This window comes from Protopterus annectens, chromosome 10.part0 (genome assembly GCF_019279795.1).
Source record: "Protopterus annectens isolate FY-2018-M chromosome 10.part0, PAN1.0, whole genome shotgun sequence".
Taxonomy (NCBI): Eukaryota; Metazoa; Chordata; order Ceratodontiformes; family Protopteridae; genus Protopterus; species Protopterus annectens.
The window spans coordinates 1,746,097,423-1,746,117,372 of NC_056744.1; the positions used below are offsets into that span (position 1 = coordinate 1,746,097,423).

A 19,950-nucleotide genomic window follows, 5' to 3' on the forward strand; every position below is an offset into this window, starting at 1 on the left:
AATACAAGTTTAGATACCTACTCTAAACCACAAAAAAAGAAAAGGAATATGTGAAGCCTCACTAAGTATCAGATCCCTGATAGTTATTATAAAGTCTAAATATCCAAATATATAAGAAAAAAGATACTGGCCCGAGCTTCCTCTGAAGATCGTGCAATCCGTTGCAGCGGCAAACTAGATCTGGGGTTTGGAAGCAGAGCATCATGGGATAGGGACTGTGTCTCGAGCTTCTCAGAGATCTGGAGCTTGGAAAGCGGCCAACTCCAAGCCAATGGCTCAGCTCCGAACCCACGTGTAAGAACCAACGGCGAGATTGAACATCTTCACATATAATGTTTTATTCAATGACATCCAAGGTTTCACTTGATGTCATGCAACAGTTTGTAAGTCATTTGTTTTAAGTATTAAGTACATATGGAAATATTGTTTATTTTTATAATTACCAATAAACATCTAGCAATATATCAAGTATAATGTGATATAAATGGGCATTAAAATTAATATTCATGTCTCCTACCATGGAATATCATACCGTTCCCTTTCAATAACATGTAGGGTTCTCAATTATGAAAATATGAAAAGATGAATAATAAGTGATGAACAGTGATTAACTGCTCTACTACAGGACATCCTAGATTAACAATCTTGGTCTCATTTTTAATAACTCCTTGCACTTTCTAATATTGCATATTATTAGTTGGTAAGTCATTTAGTAAATGAAGCCAAACCCAAAAAAGTTCTGGACACCATAGAGAGCTATAGGTGTAAACCTGAAGTATACAAAAAGGCACTACAGGCTTGAAAGAGTTACAAACAGCTTGAATGAGTGTGACAATCTTGTCTGGAAATAATATGGATCACTGTCTCATTGTATCCAACTGGAAGCCAACAACTGTTAGAAATTTGGAGAATTATTGTTGAGATTCTGTTAGACTGACTATGATCTCCAGGGATAGGTATAAATGGACTAAGGATTATCTTGCCATTATAGGTTTTTCTATTGTAGGTGCAGTGATGAACCAGACATCTATGTAGAGAAATATTTCTACCACTAGAAACTTCATGAGTGCTGATACTGGAGCCATGCAGTGGTGAAGACTTGTGGTGGGGTTGAGGTGAGATCAAAGGCTGGGGCATTGAACTGGTAATGACTGGCTCCCACATAAAAGTGTTAGAATTACCAAGATGGTTTCACTATTTTGGTGTGTTGATATGTATCCTGGAGATCCAAAGAGTGCATCCAATCTTCTCCCTACAAGCACGGATAGACTGCAAAGTTACCATCCAGAGTCACTACTTCAAGTATTGATTCAGCTGAGGTCTAAAAGGGGTCTATATCATGTGGTTGAAAGCTAATAATAGCGAATGACCACAATTTCAAAAACACCGGAACTCAAAGTTGCAGTTGTGGGGGGCACCCCCCGCTAAATCTATATTCCAACTCTGAGATTGCACTACAGTGAGGAAAGGGCAAATACCCCTATCTACACTGTAGTGCGACCCCACAAGAACAACTTCAAGTTCTGGTGTTTCCGAAGTTGTGGTCATTTGCTATTATTAGCTTTCGACCACGTGAAATAGGCCCATCTAGAAGTGGTCTGAGATCTTGAGGTTTTTTTTTTTCATAACAAGAAGAATCAAGAGTAGAATCACAACCCTCTCTGGTCTGCTAGAACCTCTTGGATGGCTCTTTTTGATAAGAGATTTTTTTACCTCCTTTTGTGCCATCCTCCTCTGACAGGGTGGTTCTAAGGGTGGGAAGGAGGGTGCTTGCTTGGGCAGTCCTGAAAAAGGTATTGAGTAGTCACTGAATATGATTTCTCTGATCCATTTGTCTTGCATAATAGCCACCACATTATCAGATGAAGAGAAAAGCATCTCCTGAGCGCTTCCAGAGTGGTACAGTCAAGTAACAGTTCATAGTTCATACTAGTGGAAACCTGGAGTGGTCCTTCTGAATCTTTGTTGTTGCAGACCACCTCTGCCTCTTTGGTGGTGTTTATCAGAGAAACGTCTACTTCCTTGGAAGCCTCTATCATACTCCTGTAGATGCTGGGGCTGTTGAAATTTCTGAAACCAGATATGCTTGGTATCCTTCTGGTTTCTTTGAAATGATCTCTTAGGAGTTAAGAGCTTGACCCTATCAGCTGTAAGCATCTTGCCCTTATGCTCACATTGCAGCAGTTTATCCTTTACCTTCTGCCCAAAAAAGAGAGGTTTCATTAAAGGCAGTATTGACAGAAGCTACCTTGAAGTGTTTCATGAAATCTGTAAGGCATAGCCAGGCCTGACTCTGCATTGCACTACATGAGCTAGACAATCTGGCTGCCCCATCTGCTGCTGCTTTATGTAGCAGATGCAAGGACAATGAGTTCATAGTGGCAATCTAGACCTCTGTTTACAAGGTTCCCAGGTGGCAACTGTTTCAGAGTTTCAATGGTTGTATCCACTAAATCTCTCTGAAACATTATCATATGTGCTCAGTAGTTTATCAATATGATGAAAAAAAGGATGTGGCATGTATACATACTTTCCCAATATAGTCATTGTCCTAGAATCCTTATTAAGAGGCTGGATAGCTTTAGTGTTCTCTGAGATCTCAAATTTGGTGGCCGCTGACATTACATTGGAATCTACAAGGGGCGTCTTACTCTAATGTGACCTCTCCTTTGGAGTTCAGGGCACTTTGTCAGGCTTGTGAAGAACAGGCTCCATGAAATCTGGCTTCCTCTAAACCTTGGTACACACCATGTTGACGAGTTTGTCTGCTGGGGACACAATCCATGCTTTTGGAGGTGAAGACCAGTAAGCTTATTATATAATCTCTTCCACAAAAGAGGAAGTTAATTGGGCCAGGATCCACTTTTTCTTATTTTTTTGAAAATTTCACCAAATTTGATGGGCTTCAGAGGGGACTGGGATGAAGCCTCTCCCTTGCCATAATCTATGTCTGGGGAGGAAGACCCTGAAGGGGAGTCTATGTGCCTCCTCCTGGACTGCCTTTTGTTAAGTAGGCTCAAGGCTCCATGATTTCCTGCAAAAAAGGCAACCCAGACCTGGGGAATCTGTGCCACTGAGGTCCTCTGTCCTTGGGTGGGGGCAAGAATTATGACAGTTTAAAGTCTCTGCTTCAGTGGTGCTTAATGGCAGAAATGGTGAAGCAGGTGCCTGTTTGATCAAGGCTAATTTCTACTGTAGCGAACCTTCAGCCAACGTATCCTGAACCAAAGCCATTAGTATTAACCAAATCAGTGCTAATGCCAAAAGGGGAAAAAAAGACGTTATGTTCTTACCATAACGTTCCATCTATGTTGTCGATCTTTATTCATTCTTGACTGATGGGTTCGGTTCCAAACCCTCAGAACTGACTCGGCCATTACACAAAGCTCACGCCAGCCAAAAACTCTCGAGCTAAGGCTCTGCCCATACTGCCTTTATTCCCATTACCTCAGATCGAGTTTGCCTACCATTAAGAAAATATGGAAGCTCTGTCTGAGCAACAACCCTATAAAACCCCAGGACTACTTCTGAACCTCCTAAGAGGGGGCAGGAGGGTGGGATGTCAAGAATGAATGAAGATCAACAACACAGATGGAACGTTATGGTAATAACATAACTTCTTTATCTGATGTTGTCAATCTTCATTCATTCTTGACTGATGGGACAGAGTCCCCAGCTACTTTAGATCCTGGGCGTCCCTAAAGAAGGATATTCCTGACCACCATAGAGCCAAAGGATGCTCCTCCCCTGGAAACCATGTCTAATTTGTAATGAGTGGTAAAGGTATGAGGGGTAGCCCAAGTTGCAGCTGCGCATATGTCTTCCATAGAAGCTCTGGAATGGAAGACCGCTGAAGTGGAAACAGATCTCACAAAATGAGTTCTAACTTTTGTTGGTAGTTTGAGTTTATTCTGGTTGTATACAAAGGTAATGCAGTCTCTTAACCATTTTGACAAGGTGATATTTGAAACTAGTTTGCCCAGTCTGGTGCATGAAAAAGATAGAAAAAGCTGGTCTGATTTTGTAGAGGCTTTTGTTCTGTCTATGTAGAAACGTAACTGCCTGTGGACATCCAACATATGCAGGTAGTACTCTCCTTTGATTGACAAATTTGGAAAGAAAACTGGTAAGTCTATAGTCTGATTAATATTGGACTCTGATACCACTTTAGGAAGGAAGGAGGGATTGTTTCTGAGTGATTCTCTCTCTCTCTGTGGAAGATGATGTAGGGATGATTCACGCACAAAGCTTGTAACTCTGAAATTCTCCTAGCAGATGTGATAGCTACTAGGAAGAGGGTCTTCCAAGATAAAAACTTGAGGTCACAAGTGTCTGCTGGCTCGAAAAGGCTGATGAACTAGGTATTGCAAGACTAAGGTCAAATCCCAAGGCACTATTGGATCTTTGAAAGGTGGCTTCAAATGTTGAGTGCTTTTAAGAAAAGTTTTGCAAAGACGGTGTGACATTAAAAAGTGGAGGTCGAAACCGTTGTGAAAATTCAAGATGGCAGCTAAATGAACTCTAATGGTAGAGGTTGAGGCTCCCAGTGGAAATAAAGTGGCTAAGTATTCCAGGACCTTCTCTACTGGAGCCAAGAAAGGATCAAAACCGTTTGCATCTGACCAAATAGAGAATCTTTTCCATTTGTCAAAGTCAATTTTTCTAGTGGATGGTTTATGAAAAGCCAGAAGTATCTATTGCACTGGGGAGGACAAATTGTTCTGCCTGGCAATCACTGGAAGTGGAGAAACCAAGCTGCCAGCTTGAGATGTTGAAGGTTGGGATGCACCAAGCCCTGAGGGTGAGAGAATAGGTCCAGAGTTGGATCCAGAGTTCATGGGCGGTGAACCAGATGAGGCCAGACAAAGGGAGACCAGACTTGGTGGGGCCAGTAAGGTGCAATGACAATTGCTTTGCTTCTCAACCATTGGGCTTTCCTTAGAAATTGGAGAACTACAAGAATTGGTGGAAAGGCATAAAGAAGTCCTGGGGGCCAGTGGTGAAGAAGTCCATCTCTCAGGGACTCACAGCGAGGGGGGACTAGAGCAAAGTAGCTGCTGCATTTGTGGTTTATAGGAGAGGCGAACAGGTCACAAAAAGGGTGACCCCACTGACAAAAAATTTTCATCACAATGTTGGGATTGAGAGCCCACTCATGAGGTAGAAGAATACACCTGCTTAGTTTGTCCGCAATCACACTGGGAGTTCCTGGGAATGTGCATTGCTATTAGAAAGCGGATGGAGGCAACTACCCACTGCCAAACTCTTAGGGGTTCCCGACATAGTGGGTAGGATCTGGTTCCCCCCTGTTTGTTTATGTACCAGACTACTGACATGTTGTCTGACTTGATAGCAATTGTCCCTGATGGAATGGCAGACTGAAATTCTTGCAACGCTGAAAGCACTGCCCTCAGTTCTAGGACAATGATGTGCAGATTGGCCTCCTGTGGGGACCAAGTGCCTTGGACAGTCCTTCCCTGAAAATGAACCCCCCCCCCCACACCCTATCAGGTAAATGTCCATGGTCACTACGACTTTGGGCTGAGAGGGGAAGAAGGGACAACTCCATAAATTCTCTTCTGGCTTCATCCACCAAGATAAATCCTTCTGCAGCGATTTGTTATTAAGAATGGATGAGACATGGGGTGAGTTAGAAGTGACCATTGTGACTCTAGGAGCCATTGTAGCAGCCTCATGTGGCACCTCACTAGGGGGACTAACGTTATTGTTACTGCCATGGATCCGAGAAGTTGTAGTACCAGATGAGCAGGGATTTTGTCTTGAGAGAGAATCACTTGAAGTTGTGATCTCAACTTTAACAACCTGTGATGAGGAAGAGAGGCCACGTAGGTTTTAGTATTTAGTTTTGCTCCAATGAATTCCAGGTCCTGTGTGGGAGATAGTTGTGATATTTTCTTTATTATTTGAAATGCCTAAGAACTCGGCAAGGCATAGAACAGAGTCTATGGTGCAAAACAGCAGATGCCTGATGGGGGCGGTGAGGAGACAGTCATCTAGATATGGAAACATGGAATCCCTGTAGCCTTAAGTGAGCTGCTACAGCTGCCATGCATTTGGTGAACATCCTGAAAGGTGTGGTGAGACCAAAGGGCAGTGCTCAAAATTGATAATGACTGGATCCTAGCCGGAAGCGAAGATATCTTCTGGAGCGCTTGTCCATCTTTATGTGGTAATATGCATCCTGAAGATCAATAGGGCATATCCAATCACCCTTCTCTACAAAGGGAAGGATAGACTGAACCATGACCATCTGGAATTTTGTCTGTTGTACAAATTTGTTCAATACGCTGAGATTTGAGATTGGTCTCCAGTCCCCTGTCTTTTTTGGCACAAAAAATAATCTGAGTAAAATCCAGATCCTATTTGGTCTGGTGGGACTGCTTGGATGACTCTTTTGTAAAGCAGCTTTTGAATTTCTAGTGCTGCTATATCCCTCTGACTGGGTGGAACATTGGGGATTTGCCTTTGGAGTTTGAGGAAAAGATTGAAGGGAATGCAAAAACCTCTGGTGATTATTGTCTGCATCCAGGAATCTGATGTTATTGTGAGCCAGGCTGAGTGGTGCAGAAAGAATTTTCCCGTGACTGCTTCCAGTGGTAAGCAATCAGGCTGCTACTCAAGAGCGCAGGTAGGGTTATCCAGAAGAGAAATCTCTGGAACCCTAGTTGCCTGGACCCCCTCTGCCATGGGAAGGGTGTCTTCCAGATGAGTTCCCCCCTCCACCCTGGGGGGAATATTCACCATGTGTGTCACGAAAAGGCCCTTGGTTCTTTTTGAACCACATCTTTCCTCTCTTCTGATTCCTAGAATAAGGTCGTTGTGCAGTGGAAAAATGCATGCCCACAGCAGAAATGGTCTTCCTGTCCTTTTTACACCTGGCTAATATGTCTCTAACTTTTGGGCCAGACAGTGAAGAAGCATCAACCAAAGCACTGACAAATGAAGACTTAAAGGGGTCTGCAAAATCACGCAAATGCATCCAGGCATGACGCCTAATGGCAACGCCTGTACCCACTGCTCTAGATGTCCCTTCAGTTGTATGAGCAATAAGCTGCATGGATGAATTTGAGATCGACTCCAGGGTGACAAGCTGAGAAGCAACCTTATCTCGAACCTTGTCAGACACTGCTCCTGCAAAGGCTCTGAAAGCTTAGTTATCAGATTCCTTAGGAGTCTAGTGAAGTGTGCCAAAAAGTTCAAGGACCGAATAGCGAAGGTTGATGAAGCAAAGACCCGCTTCCCAAATTTGTCCATTGTCCGCTACTCTCCGTTAGGAGGATGGACAGTGGAATTCTCTTCAGTGAGTTCCTTTTTGGTGGCTGCCATCACCACAACCATACATTCACTGCTAGACCCTTAGACCAATGGGGCTGATCCTCAGGCACTGAAAGAATTTTGTCCGGTCTCCAAGGAACTGTTTCTATGGTGTCAGGAGCCTTCCACGCTTGCTGTATGATTAGTTTGTCAGCAGGTAAGGTCACCCAAGTAGATGATGGTGGGTACAAAAAGCTTGCGAGAAAACAGATTCCTTGGAGGATGGGTTTAAGGACTTCCAATCACCCCTCTGTTTTAATATTTCCAGGATGTCTCTAAAGGAGACATCTTCAGGGGTGACTGTGGGGACACTTCCCCTTCATCATAATCTGTATCCTCAGTGACTGATTCATCTGGGAAATCCAAGTGCTTCCTCTTGCACAGTGTCTTACGAGGTGGCTCCTCAGGGGGAAGAACTGAGGAGGACTCTGAAGAGAGGGGACCCTGCACTAGGGTATCTTGCTACTCTTGTGCCCACTGTTCTGATGTGGCAGATTGTGGCAGCTGCGAACCAGAGGGAACAAAAATATTGCATTCTAACAGGAAGGTACCAACTGGGAGCCTGCTGAGGCTAGAGCTCTCTCCATAATCTGGAAGGCATCCCACCTGAAGAGGGATGGGAGCCTGGAACCGAGAAACACAGCCTCGGAACCGGGGTCACACCCCGCTCTGTCGAGCCGCCTCCCACAGCAGGAGCCAAGAGAGGACTTGAAACTACCAAGGAACTGAGAGCCATAGATGGTGCCATAGAAAAAAAATCAGAGCCAATCGAGGGATCCTGGAACCGGCAGCCAAATCTCGGTCCCATGGGTGTGACGGTTCTGAAGTAGCCAAAGACCACAGAGTAGGTTCTGGTATTGAGGTGAGATCCACCATCAGTACCGAAGCAGTTGGTACCGGGAGTGTTAAAGCAATGAGCTACAAGACCTGGGGAGAGGCTGAAGGAGGAATATATGTAGGAGTCCTGGGAGAGTAAGCCTCGGCTCCGGGCGGGAGGGAGGTCCAACAAGGTGCAGGGAGGCCTATGGCTGCCAAGAGCTGATCCACTAATCAAACTACATCCATTTCTGATAGACTCCTGGAGGAACAGATTGACATTCGTGAAGGAGATTCAGGTTTTTCCACGAATGGACTCAGCTGTTGACCCAAGAAGGGGTCTACTGAAGGGGAATGTCTAGTCCTGGGGGTACTTATAATATTGACCTTTGGCACCATAGTCTGTTGGATAGAGGGTGAGGATGGAACCGAAATAGTAGAAGTTACAATTATCAGTGCCAGGAAGGTCGTCAATGCCGAAGACTTGGTCAGTACCGAAGATGGTTGGGTACTTTCAATGGAAGACGGCACTGTAGCAGATTTTGTTGGTTTCAGTGCCGGGACAGAAGTCAATGATATCTTAGGAACTTTAGCCTTCAGTTCTGAAGAAGGTGTCGGAACCTGAGATTTTTGAGTCTTGGAGTCATGTACCTTGGGTGAAGACAGTACCAAATGGCTCCATTTTTTAGTGTCAGTTTGTGGAGATTTTGAAGTCTCCACCTCAGAAACAGCTTCACCAAATGGACATTTTAATAATCCTTTAAGTATCAATTTGTTACGTCTCTCTGCAAGAGTTCAAGCACTGAATCCCTTACAGAATTCACAAGGAGGATGAATTTCTAGATGAGGGGCACCCAAACAATAAATGCAAGAAAGATACCCATCCAAATTGGGCATCTTTCTGCCACAGTCTTTAAACTGCTTGAACTCGGAGGTTCCTTTCTGCTTCTCTGCCATGCTGTCCAGTCAAATAATGTCACTCCCACACACGCACACACTCACTTGTAAAGAACAAGGTGGAAGGAAAGAGATAAAGGTATTTTTTTTTAAATACAAACTATGGTAAATAAAGAATTACTCAGACAGGTAAAGAAGAAGAAGAAAAGGGCAGGAAAAGGATACCAATGATGGTATCAAAGAGTTGCCAACAGTAAATGGGAAGGAGAGGCCTAATATCAACAATGGTCAGGAGAGGTACCCTGTGGTAAATACAATTGAAGAACATTATCAATAGAGTCACTCGCACACAAAAAGGAGACTAAACAACAGCTATTATAGAATATAAGCGAAAGGTAGAATAATAGGCAAATAAAAAAAGATTTTTTTGAGAACTTAGCTGAGAGCAACACCTGACGTGTCCAATATTCTATGCGGCAAATGAGATCTGAGGTAATGGGAAGACAGGCAGTATGAGTAGAGCCTTAGCTTGAGAGGTTTTGGCTGGTGTGAGCTTTTTGTAATGGCTGAGTCGGTACTGAGGCTTCGGAACCGAACCCATCAGTCAAGAATGAATGAAAATTGACAACATCAAATTAAAAGTTATGTACTCACCATAACTATGCAGCTGTGTTGTCCATTTTCATTCTTCCTCAACGAATGGGTCCCAGATCCTACCCTTATATTTGACTTGGCCACTTTCCTCTAGATTCTTGGATCTGACTCTCAGGCTCCTCCCTTTATCCACAATGCCCCTGATTATTGCATTACCTTAGATCAAGTTTGCTGATACTATATAACCATCTGAATATAAAGTATAATAATAATAATAATAATAATACAGAAATACTACAGTAATAGAATATAGGCTCAAACAGGAACTATGGTTCCTACCAAAAACCTTGCAAGGCCACTCCCAAAGACATGGATAGGGGGATGGGAAATTGAGAAAGAATGAAAATGGACAACACAGATGCATAGTTACAGTGAGTACATAACTTTTATATCTGATGTTGACATTTTCATTCATTCCTCAATGAATTGGACAGTGACCCTAGCTGAGATAAGCTTGGGTGGCCCTCATGGAAGGATGTTCTGGAGAACAGCAAAACCAAATGCAGCCTTGTTTCTGGAGTTCAGGTTCAACCTACAATGAGCAATACATTTATGAGAATTGGACCAAGTGGCAGCTGCACAAATATCATCAATGGAAGCTCCGGCCCAAAAAGCAGCTGATGTAGCCCCAGACCCAGTTGAGTGTGCTTTTGAAAGTTTTGGCAAGGTTAAACCTCTCAAAGAGTAAACATAATCTGTTATCCATTTAGCTAGGGTAATTTTGGATACTGGTTTTCCCAATTTTTAAGAATAAGGGTGATGTGCAGAGCTGTAGTAACTACAGAGGGATTAAATTGATCAGTCACAACATGAAGTTATGGGAAAGAGTAGTGGAAGCTAGGTTAAGAAGGGAGGTGATGATTAGTGATCAGCAGTATGGTTTTGTGCCAGGAAAGAGCACTACAGATGCAATGCTTGCTTTGAGAGTGTTGATGGAAAAGTACAGAGAAGGTCAGAAGGAGTTATTATTTATTTATTTTATTTTACATTTGTTAACCGGGCTGGTCTAGCTGGATACATATCCGTTTTCAGTAGAGGCCCGAGGAGAAAAGCTCCAATACACAATAGAAGTACATAATTAAATTGCAAGATTCAAAGTATTGTTACAACAAGAGAATATAGCTTACATATGCAGGAATGAAAATTTACATAGATGTTATATAAGACAAAAGGACAGACAGGAAATTATACAAAAACATTGATTTCGTTACAGATACTGGAAAATAGACTGAAATCAGAGATTTTTCCTTATTACTAAAAGGAAAGAGAAATTTTAGAGATCTGCAATTAGGAAATGGGCTAGGGAAGTGGAACTAGAAGTTATGAGATATGTAGTTAGTCAGGTTCACAACATGGGCATGTCCATTGTGTGGAGAGATATTCTTTAAGGTTAGCTTTGAAATGATTGAGCAAAGTAGTAAGTCTAAGGTTGTTTGGCAGGGAGTTCCACTGCTTGCCAATGGAATTGGCGTAAAGGGCATCCCCACCTGAGTTTTTTGCTTTAATGGTTAGGATCTGGATGCTGTTTGATGATCGGAGACTGTTGAGGTTAGTATATGGAGTGAGAATTTTGCACAGTGAGGGAGTTCTATCAGGATGGTTGATTATTTTATAAGCTTGTGAGTTGGCTAAGTTTGAGGAGATTTGGCAGTTCCAACCAGCCAAGTCTTCGCGAGATTAAGGCAATGATGGGTTCGATAAGGGAACCTGTAATAAATCTGGCAATGTGGTTATAGGCAAGAGAGAGCATGTTAAGTTCACATTTATTGAGAAAAGAGAGGATCGGGGAAGCATAGAGGAGGGAAGAGAGGAGATGGGTGCGAGCAATAGTTAATTTGGTAGTGGGAGTTAGGAAGTTTTTAATTCTGTACATAGATCCTAGTTTTTTGTTAACAGACTTAACTGTTTGGGTAATGTGTATGTCAAATTTGAGCTTATGATCAATAGTGACACCTAGCAGTTTGGTACTGGTGACAGGGGTTATGAGGGTCCCATTATTGGATTTAATATGAAAGGTTATGTTGTTAGTGTTTGGGAGTTCTTTACCTAGAGGTGAGAAGACGTTGGGGAAGAAAAGTAATAGTTTGGTTTTAGCTGGGTTAAGTAGAAGTTTTAAGTCAGTGAACCATTTTTCAACTAGTGAAAAACAATGTTGTGTGGTCATTTGGAGATTCGAGAGGGAGTCGTCGGAGCAGATTAAGGTGGAGTCGTCGGCATATTGTATGCAGGTGGATTTAGGGATGACTGATTGAAGGTCATTTATGAAGATGGAAAACAGAAGTGGGCCCAGTATCGAGCCCTGAGGAACGCCTATGGTATTCGGGAGCAGTCCTGATATTCTGTTTTGCCATAGGACAGCTTGTTGCCTACCAGTGAGGTAGGCCTTGAACCAGTTTAGTGCTGGAGTGTCCAGACGTAGGGTTTCAAGGATGTTGAGAAGGAATTGATGATTGACCATATCGAATGCTTTTGATAGGTCCAGAAAGAGGGCAGATGATATGAGTTTGCTATTGCGATTGTTGTTGATTGAGTCAATAAAGGAAAGGAGGGCAGTAGTTGTACTATGGTGCGGGTGAAAACCATGCTGGGCATTGGACAAGAGATTATTAGAGGTCAGATAGTGAAGAAGTTGTTTGTGGATGCATCTTTCCATGATTTTCCCTATCGGGGACAGAATGGCTATTGGTCTATAATTTGACATTTCCAGGGAGGTACCTCCTTTGTGAAGTGGAATGATATAGGAAGTCTTCCAAATGGAGGGAATGTTCATCTCAGTTATAGTTCTATTTATTAGGATTGTTATGGGGTAGGCTATTTCATCAGATGCAATTTGTAAGAATTCCGCAGGAAGGTGGTCAGCCGCTAGGGTAGTTGGTTTGAGTTTTTTTAGGAGGGAGCGTACATAGGAGGAAGAGACTGGCTTTAAATTAAAGGGGGTAGGGTTGTCACGTTGCAGTTTAGCAGCAGGTGGGGAAGTGGAGGTAAGGTGACTGGCTAGGGTTTGGATAGTCTCAGTGAAGAAGGAGTTAAAGGTGTTGGCTACTTCTTCTTGGCCTTTCTCCAAGAGTTTCTCAGGGGTTGGGGTGGAAGTTTTGCCTGGGTGCAGAAGGTTGTTAAAGCCTGCCCAGAATTTCTTTGGGTTGTTCTGGTGTTTTTTCTGGAGGCTGCAGAAATATTGTTTTTTGTCTTGGGTTATGGCAGTTTTCGTGGCATTTCTTAGTTGTTGAAATTTACAACGGTCTTGGGGGGTTTTTGTGGCTCTCCATTTGTCCCAGGCTAGGTCACAAGTTTGATTTTGGATTTAGTATCAGTAGTGAGCCAAGGTGCTATGCGAGTTTTGGTTCTAATTTGTCTATGTGGAGCATGTGAGTCAAGTATTTTAAGGAACGTGTCATTGAAGTGGGACACACTCTCTTCTAGTGGAAGAGTCTTTAATATGGTCCAGTTGCAGGATTTCAGGTCAGCAAGAAATAATTGAGGGACTAATTTTTTTGTTTCTGATTAATCTATATAGGGGTGTTAGAAGTTGGGCATTTATGTTTAATGATATAAGTTATTAGGTGATCGCTGAGGTCACAGGGAAGGGTACCAGTGGTGTAGTTATTAGAGTCTCTATTAGTAAGGATCCAGTCAATTATACTTTCTTTTTGAAGTGAGTTGCCTATTCTGGTTGGGGATAGGATATTTTGGGAAAAACCATGTAGGTTAATAGGTTGTGGAGTTGTATGGGTAGAAAAGAGAGACCAGTCAATGTTGACGTCCCAAGAACTATGGTTTCTTGTGGGTAGTTGATGGCTAGCCAGCTCAGGGATTGCTCCAGGTTTTCTGTGTTCTTCCCTGGTGGGATATAGGTTACAATAAGGTTGATGCATTTTTGAGTGTTTAGGCAGATCTGTAGGGCTATAATTTCTAGGTTTGAGATCATGGGAGGTTGTACTTGGTTCTTAAGGATGTTTAGTTTATTTTTAAACATAATAGCTATTCCTCCACCTTTTTCTTTGCACGATCAGCCCTGAGAATATTGTACCCGGGTGGGAGGATCTCTTCATTCTTAGTAGTGGGTTTTAGCCATGTTTCGTTAGACACATGATGTCAGGGAATGACTAGCTATGATGGCATGAAGGTTGTGAATTTTGTTGTTAATGCTTCTTAGGTTCAAGTGTAGTATTAGAAGGGAGTCAGTAGATTTTCGGGTTAAATTATGGGGATTAGAGATTGGCATAGTGGTGGGACCTGGGTTTGGGTGAATATCTCCATCGATGTTAATACAATTTTTCAAGTAAACTAAAAATCTTTGTAGTTTAAATAGTATTTTGAGATTAGTTTTGTTATGTGGAATTTTAGGGTGTTTAAGTGTGGGGTGGACTATTTTGGGGGATATATTTTTGTCCTGGTAGATTGAGCGTGGTATATAACTGTCATGGAGAATGAATTGGAAGTTAGTGTGGCACTTAGGAAAGGAATGCCTATAAGAGTTTGGTTTTCATATTTTGTTAGGATATAGGTGGTGATGAGAAGTATAATTATGATGGGGGTAATAGTATAAGTGAAATTTGCCATACTGAAGTAGGGAAGTAGGTATCGAGTGGGGGAAGAGACTTTGTGTGAGGTTTGTTAGAGGGTTGGGCCTTGGGGTGGGAGGAGTTATGGAGTTTGACAAGGGAGGCTTGGATTTGTTAAGTGGGAAAGTGGGAGGGACTATTTGTAGCTATAAAAGTAGGGATACTGGGGGCGGGTGGGATAAGGGGGCAGGGAGGGGAGCGGAGCGGGGCCTACACTGCCAGGAGATTTTGCAGGGTCTTAAAGGTAACAATTTCCAGTAGAACAACTCAACACAATGGAGTTACTAGTGCTGAATTTATAAAGATACAATTTTTACAGGCTTTGTATTATTAAAGTCTTCAAGAGTGTCAGGTTCTTAACAAGGACAGTATAGTTCTCTCTGAATAGGGTACTAATGCTTTGTGTTTACCCTGATTTTTAAGAAGAGTTGAGGCTGCAGGTTTAGTTTTCTTTTGTGGTCCTGATGGGCCACTGTCAGGTCTTGGGAACCACAGGAAGCTAGGCAAGGGAGGGGGCTACCTTCCTCCTGCACATTCCTGTGTTTCTTTCCCTTTGTTCTTCCCTCTGCTTGCTGCCCATTTCACTATATTCCTGTCTATTCCATTTTAACACCTACAATAACATGGTAAAATAACTGTATCTGTATGCTGGTCAGCCATAACAGCATCACTGCAGAAGTTATGTTCACCTTTTCAGAACTGATGAATATTCACCTCACTGAAGATAGCATTAGCCTGTCCTTGACTGCTCTGCACAATGGCGTGATGTCATAAATGCATGATATACTGGCAACACACACCTGTTGGATTTATGTGAATAAAAGATCTTTGCTTTTATACACTCTTTGAGTATTCTGGATAATTCAAGTGAGCCTGGTCGCCTCATACGTGGTGCTGTTGTTGGACTTAATATTTTCTTCATTTTCCATGGTGAGGTGTTTACTCTGTTGGAAGTACTTTGTTGTTGTTTGATTACTGTATAATATGACTAAGTCACACCAGGTCAGCCAAGGGGGGAAGAGAGAGGGAAATCCTAAGCACCTAGATTTGAAAAAAAAATTGTTGCATTGTGTCTTTGTGGATTTAGAGAAAGCATATGACAGGGTGCCTAGAGAGGGGTTGTGGTATTGTATTAGGAAGTCGGGAGTGTCAGAGAAGTATGTAAGAGTGGTAAAGGATATGTACGAGGGTAGTGTGACAGTGGTGAGGTCTGCGATGGGAGTGATGGATGTGTTTAAGGTGGAGGTGAGATTATATCAAGGATCAGCTCTGAGCCCTTTCTTATTTGTAATGGTGATGGACAGGTTGACAGACGAGATCAGACAGGAGTCCCCGTGGACTATGATGTTTGCAGATGACATTGTGATCTGTAGTGAGAGTAGGGAGCAGGTGGAGGAGACCCTGGAGAGGTGGAGATATGCTCTAGAGAAGGGGAATGAAGGTCAGCAGGACTAAGACAGAATATATGTGTGTGAATAAGAGGGAGGATAGAGGAATGGTGCGGATGCAGTGAGTAGAGGTGGCGAAGGTGGATGAGTTTAAATACTTGGGATCAACAGTTCAGAATAATGGTGAATGTGGAAGAGAGGTGAAGAAGAGAGTACAGGCAGGATGGAGTGGGTGGAGAAGAGTGTCAGGAGCGATTTGTGACAGACGAGTACCAGTAAGACTGAAAGGGAAGGTCTACAAGAGGGTAGTAAGACCAGCTATGTTATATGGGTTGGAGAGGGTGGCATTGACAAAAAGGCAGGAGTCCGAGCTTGACGTGGCAGAGTTGAAGATGTTAAGATTTGCACTGGGTGTGACGAGGATGGACAGGATTAGGAATAAGTATATTAGAGGGTCAGCCCAGGTTGGAAGGTTTGGAGACAAAGCCAGAGAGGCAAGATTACGTTGGTTTGAGCATGTGCTGAGGAGGGATGCAGAGTATATTGGGAAAAAGATGCTAAGGATGAAGCTGCCAGGTAATAGGAAAAGAGGAAGGCCTAAGATAAGGTTTATGGATGTGGTGAGAGAGGACATGCAGGTGGTTGGTGTGACAGAGCAAGATGCAGAGGACAGGAAGAAATGTAACAGTTGATCTGCTGTGGCGACCCCTGACGGGAGCAGCCGAAAGAAGAAGAAGAAGAAGAAGGTTTTCCCAATTTGTTATTACAAAAGGAAACAAACAATTGGTCAGTTCTTCTAAATTCTTTCATCCTGTGAAGGTAAAAAACAAAATTGCATAAGTATATCTAAAAAGTGAAGCATGTATTTCCCTTGTTGCCAAATTTAGGAAAAAAAACTGGCAAATTGATCACTTGATTGATGTTTGTTTCAGAGACAGTTTTGGGTAGAAAGGAAGGATTAGTACATGCAGTAACCCTATCCGTATAGAAAATCAAATAAGGTGGTTTTGAAGAGAGTGCCTGGAGTTCAGAAACTTGAATGCAGAAGTTATAGACACAAAAAAACTGTTTTCCAAGAAATAAATTTGAGATCTGACTTAGCCAAGGGCTCAAAGGGGGATCGTACTAAACTCTATAACATAATAGTGAGATCCTAAGGTGGAGTGGGCTTCTTTATCAGAGGTCTAAGCAAAAAGGTACCTTTAAGGAAAGCTTTACATAACTTGGATGAAGCTACAGGGGAAGTATCATCTCAAACTTTGATGGTGGAGAAACTAGCACCACTTTGAAAAATCGAAGTAAGAAAATCTAACATAGCAGGTATTGGGGTGGTGAAAGGATCCAACTCTTTCTCTGCTGTTCTCAAAAAGAGAATCTCTTCCAAACACTCTTGTAACTCTTCCTCACAGAAGGTTTCTGGGATGAAAATAAAATATGTTGAACAGGAGAGGGCAGCCTGGAATATCTAGCCATCACTGGAATTGGGAAACCATGTGGTCAATCTGAGGCCTGATATATTCAGATGAGTCTTCCCTGATGGATGTGATAGTAGATCAGGAAAGGGGTCCAGTGTCCAAGGGAGAAAAGAAGGTGAGACCATAGGAAGGGGAAACAAATTTGCCAAGGCCAGAAGAGGGCAATGAGGATTACCTTTCTTTTCAACCAGAATGCTTTCTGAAGAAATTTGGAGATTACAGGTACAGGAGGATAAGCATATAGGAGACCAGAGGGACAAATGTGGACTAGAGCATCTCTTGGCAACTTTCCCTGAGGGGGAATTAACAGATAACAGCACACAAAGTTCTCCTCACCAAAGGCCCAGTTTGCTAAACCACAGAAATCCAAATAAAATGCACCGGACCACCAGGCTGATAGATAAAATGACGGCTTCTTTAATAAAACAACAGAAACAGGTAAGGGTTTTACCTGAAAGTGTTTACCTGTTTCTGTTGTTTTATTAAAGAAGCTCTCATTTTATCTATCAGCCTGGTGGTCTGATGCTTTTTATTTGGATTTTGAGGGAATTAGGACAAAAAAACCTGCTGCACTTGTTGTTGAGGGATGAGGCAAATAGGTCGCAGCAAGGCTGGCCACATTTATGGAAAATCATTTTTGCCACTGTATGATTGAGAGACCACTTGTGAGGCATCAGGATAGTCCTGCTGATCATATCAGCTAGAATGCTGGATTTTCCGGGTATATGCATTACTACAAGAAACCGGTTGGAGGAGATTTCCCACTGCCAAACTCTCACTGCTTCTCAGCAAAGGAGGTAAGATTTGGCCCCCCTTGTTTGTTGATGTACCATACCACTGACATACTGTCTGTTTGGATAGCAACTGTCCCAAAAGGAAGAGGGCTCTGAAAGGCCTGCAATGATAACAGGACTGCTCTCATCTCCAAGATGTTTCTCTGCAATTTGGTCTCTTTTGGGGACCACGTGCTCCTTGAACAGTCCATCCCAATAAATGCACCTCCCCACCCCAATTGAGAGGCATCAGTGGTCACAATGAAGTTTGGGGAAGAAAGGATAAAGGTATGTCCCTGACAAACTTCACCGAATTGAATCCACCACAGTAGGGATTCTTTGCAGACTCAAGATATTTTTATAGAATATTGCAAAGGTTGTCGAAGAATGGGCCATTGTACTGTTAGAGTCCATTGAAGGATTTGCATGTGAAGACGAGCAGTAAGTATCAAGGTAATTGCTGGAGCCATCGAGTCTAAAGCCTAAAGAACCATTTTTGCCAAGGGAGAGGAGTGAGAAAGAATCTGTTTTACATGTAATCTCAAGGTAAGTTTCCTGATTTGTGGTAAAAAAGCAAGACAATTGACTTTATCTAGGCAAGCCCCTATAAACTCCAAGACTTGAACTTGTTGAAGATGGGACTTTGAAAGACTGACCGTGATCCCCAGGAACTGAGATAACTAGAGTAAATAATCCCTGGCTTTTACTAGGAGATGCCTGGTTGGTGCAGTGAGAAGCCAGTCATCCAGATAAGGAAACACTCTGAATCCGTGCAGTCAGAGATAAGCTGCTACCACTGCCATGCATTTTGTGAACACCCTGGGGGCTGCAGTGATACCGAAGGACAGGGCTGTGAACTGGTAATGACTGGCTCCAGCTGAAAGTGTAGGTACCTTCAACAGCACCTGCTCATTTTAATGTGACAGTATGCATCTTGAAGATCTATGGAACACATCCAGTTGCCCTTCTGCAGAAGAGCCAGAATGGACTGAATCGTGACCATCCAGAACTTGGAGTTCTTTACGAACTGATAACTGAGATCCAAAATAGGTCTCAGGTCCCCTGTTTTCTTCGGCATTAAAAAGAACCTTAATCTTCTTTGGTCTGGTGGAACCTCCTTTTGTCTAGCAGGTTTTGAATCTCTAGAGTTGCTAACTCTCACTGATTGGGTGCAACATCAAGGAAACATTTTCTTTTTTAGTGAGGGAACTTGTAAAAAGGGAATGAAATATCCTCTACCTATGATCTTTTGTACCCATGTATCTCTTGTGATGGCGGTCCAGGTATCTGGGTGCAAAGATAAGCACCCCGGACTGCCTCAGAGAGAAGAACAGTTGGGCAACACTTCAGGAGCATTGAAAGGGTCTATCCGAGAAATAATCTCAAAACCTTTGGTTTTGTGGAACCCTCTGCCGCATGACACATCAATAGCAACACCCTAAGTATGCACTCAGTGGTGAGAGACCTGGGCACACAGGTTGACAGCAACCTTACCTTTGATCACATGTCTCCACAGTGGTAAGAAGAGCATTATATATTGCTCATCTCATAAGTAAAGACATTGTCTCCAGAAAAAAAGAAGTTATAACCTCCCTGTGCTCTTCCCTCACCAGGCCAATTATTGAGAACAATGCCCCTTTTGGTGTGTACCTTTCCAAGCACCTGTAGCAACTGGAGAGACCACAAAGGTTCCTCAAAAGGGAAATTCGAGGTCTTCAACATCTGTCCTATGTGCATAGTCTAAAGTCACTGTCACTTTATTCGGTTTCATACAGACTACTCAGAGGTGATCTCTGCCTTGCATATAAGGCGATCACTGACCCTGCTTTATTGGAAATGCTGCATATCCACAAGTCAAATGGTCGATGGGTTACTTGCTCTAAAGACCTTAACCTGGTATATGACATTAACAGAACCTGCTGGAGGGACGGATTTGTCTCCCAGAGGTTACCACAGTTTTGGAACAGACTTCCACTTCATGTCAAACAGAGCACCTCATTGGCTCTCAATCTGGATGACTGGATGGGTAACTATACTGTTATTACTTATC

General features: G+C 42.8%; 1 protein-coding gene across 4 annotated transcripts in view; it reads left to right on the forward strand.

The window, feature by feature from the left end:
* The window catches only part of LOC122813971, a 1,592,156-nt gene that overhangs the window by 1,100,528 nt on the left and 471,678 nt on the right, over positions 1–19,950 (forward strand). The window lies entirely within an intron of this gene.